The sequence below is a fragment of the Colobus angolensis genome, unplaced genomic scaffold (assembly GCF_000951035.1).
Source record: "Colobus angolensis palliatus isolate OR3802 unplaced genomic scaffold, Cang.pa_1.0 Scaffold62, whole genome shotgun sequence".
Taxonomy (NCBI): domain Eukaryota; kingdom Metazoa; phylum Chordata; class Mammalia; order Primates; family Cercopithecidae; genus Colobus; species Colobus angolensis.
Window position 1 is genome coordinate 473,178 of NW_012119821.1, and position 2,706 is coordinate 475,883.

At 46.7% G+C, this 2,706-nt stretch overlaps 1 protein-coding gene across 1 annotated transcript in view; it reads right to left on the reverse strand.

The window, feature by feature from the left end:
- The window catches only part of MCC (mutated in colorectal cancers), a 471,854-nt gene that overhangs the window by 272,332 nt on the left and 196,816 nt on the right, over positions 1 to 2,706 (reverse strand). The gene's annotated exons all lie outside the window — the stretch shown is intronic.

The window sequence follows — 2,706 nt, forward strand, 5'->3', positions numbered from 1 at the left end:
CACCCCGGGCGCCGCCTCGCCACACTCCTACGCGGCCTCGCCGCTCCCCATGGCCAGGACGGAGGGCACCTCCCCGCGCGAGCCGACACCCTAGAGGGCACCGGCGAGCTCCCGAAACCACCAGGGCGGTGGGGCGAGGAAGAGCCGCGCCTCGGATTCCAGAGAAGGGAAGAAAGCTGCAGGGAGCCGGAGCGGAGCTGCGCTCCACGCTGAAGTTTCCCCTTGGAATCGTCTGGAGTTGTAAGTGGATCTGATGGAACGCAGCTGCCGAGCTGCCGGCCACGGGGGCCACGGGTGCGCGGAGGAGGCGGGGCTAGAGGGAGAAAAGCGTGGGGGCGAGGAGCCTGCAGGCCGAGGAGAGGAGACCGTGCCGGGAGAGCAGGCGTCCTTCCAGTGCTCTGCAATAGTAATTAAGGACCCGAGTCCAGGAGGGGGAGAAGAAACAGGAAAAGCCACCTGAATAATCGTGCAGGAAATTTAAAAAAAAAAAAAAAACTTCCCTCATAGGAGCCGCTTTCCATGATTTAATAAGGTCAAGACAAACCTAAACACTGTACATCAGACAACGCGGTGCACTTCTCACGGAACATTAAGATTTTACAAGGGTGCAGGGTAGTCATTTTCCCTGATCAGTCTAAAGTCAACATTACGGGTGTAAATTCACTGTCAAACTCCCTCTGTCTGTCACTGGGGTAGAGTACATTTTCTGCATGTCCCTAATGAATATAGAGGCCCCATCCCTTGAAACATGTCAGATAGGCTCCCCAACCCCCAGACCTTCCTTAAAAATCTTCCTGCTCGTTTGAGCGCAGGTAGATTTGTATTTATGGAGTGTGAAGTATGATTCAGAAAAGATTCAAGGGGTTGTTACACCCAGTCAACCCCTGGGATCTGAGCTCCCCTTCAACTTTAAGTTCCCGAGGTAAAACATCCTGTGTCTATTGGGAGAGAGATGAGATGGGGGAAAAGGGGAACTAGGATTTTTCTCTCCACGAAGTTAAAGTTCCACTGAATTTGAGATGCACAGAAAAATGTTCTGATGCTTCAAAACAGTAGCTCTGCGAGATTGCTTAAGAAACCTCATCAGTCTCTTTCTACACAATGGGGACAAAATGTCTCCATCCCCAATAACAGAACTTGGCATTTCCTGGAGCCTTCTGTGAAAAAGCCATTGTATTGTTAAGGTCCATGGTCTTTTTTAAAACTCATGTTTATTTTGCTCTTTAAGAAGGGGCAGAGTGCAACTATTTGCATATAACATTTTACCCATCCCCATTCTTGTTGAGTTCATTCATTGCCTGATGGAGGCGCTGCTGGGATTAGGAAAAGTTTGCTGCTCTTTCTAGAGCACTGGGTCCCAAGTTCTTGGGCACTGCCAAACTAGAGCACATTCTGCATGGGGGAGGAGATGGGAAGCTACATTATTTAATTTATCTTTTCATTGAAATCTGTTGAAAACTGCATGCTTGAAGCCGGAAATGGTGGTGTATACATAACTATGAAGAAGACTCAAGTACTGCCCCTGCCCTGAAGGTGTTTATAGTCTTGTAAAACATGAACAGAAATGACAATTCTAGATAGAAAATGATACTTGCCATAAACACAGTACAAATGAGGAGTGACTGCAGTTCAGAGGAGGGAAACATGATTTTGTCTGGGCAGGGTCTGGAGAGAAGAGTTTGTGAAGGAATCTTAGAAGAGGCAGCATATGAGTTGACCTGTGAAGAATGGCTGAGCCCAGCATAGATGAGAAGTAAGGGGAAAGCATTCCAGGCCACTGTGAGAGAAAGTATGGATGGAGACTGGAATGTGCAGAGTGGGCATGGGGGATCACAGGCATTCCATTCTGGAGCATAAGCTGGGTGAGAAAGGGGGGCTGATGTCAGATAGTGAACAGTTTTAAGTGCCATGTTAAAGAAATGGGCCTTCTCAATAGGCAATGGAGAGCCACTAAAGGTTTTTTAGCATAGAAATAATGGAGATCAGAGCTGTGCTTTTAGATACTCCAGTAGATTTGAATCACACTCATGAGTAACTAATATGAACTCAAATAGGCTAGTGTTGAATGTGATTCTGGTGTTTAAAGATACATATTTTTCATACGACACCACCCCTAAAACCAAGCAGATGACTTCATCTGGTGTTCAACCAAAAGAAAAGTAATCTGTTCCAAAAGTGGAGGAAGAATTAGCAGTGCTGAACTTAGTGAGAAGCAGTGTCTGTAGATTCTACTTTATAGACAATATAAGGCATTTTCAAGGGTAATGTTGATTGTATGAGATTTTCTTCATAAACAATGACTTGAATACTTCAATACTTATACTTCACATAAGATTCAACTCCACCACAATCTGGCAGCAGCAGATGTGGTAAGTTGAAAGTGGGAAATGAACATGCCAATTGTACTATCAAGGCAGTTCAGCAAGAGGTTGAAAGGGCCTGAATTAAGAAGGGACAGCCAGGCGTGTTGGCTCACACCTGTAATCCCAGCACTTTGGGAGGCTGAGGTGGGTGGAGGTCAGGAATTCAAGACCAGCCTGGCCAACATGGCGAAACCCTGTCTCTACTAGGATCATGAGGTCAAGAGTTTGAGACCAGGCTGGCCAACATGGTAAGATCCTGTCTCTACTAAAAATACAAAAAATTAGCTGGGCGTGGTAGCAGGTGCCTGTAATCCCAGCTACTCAGGAGGCTGAGGAGGAGAAT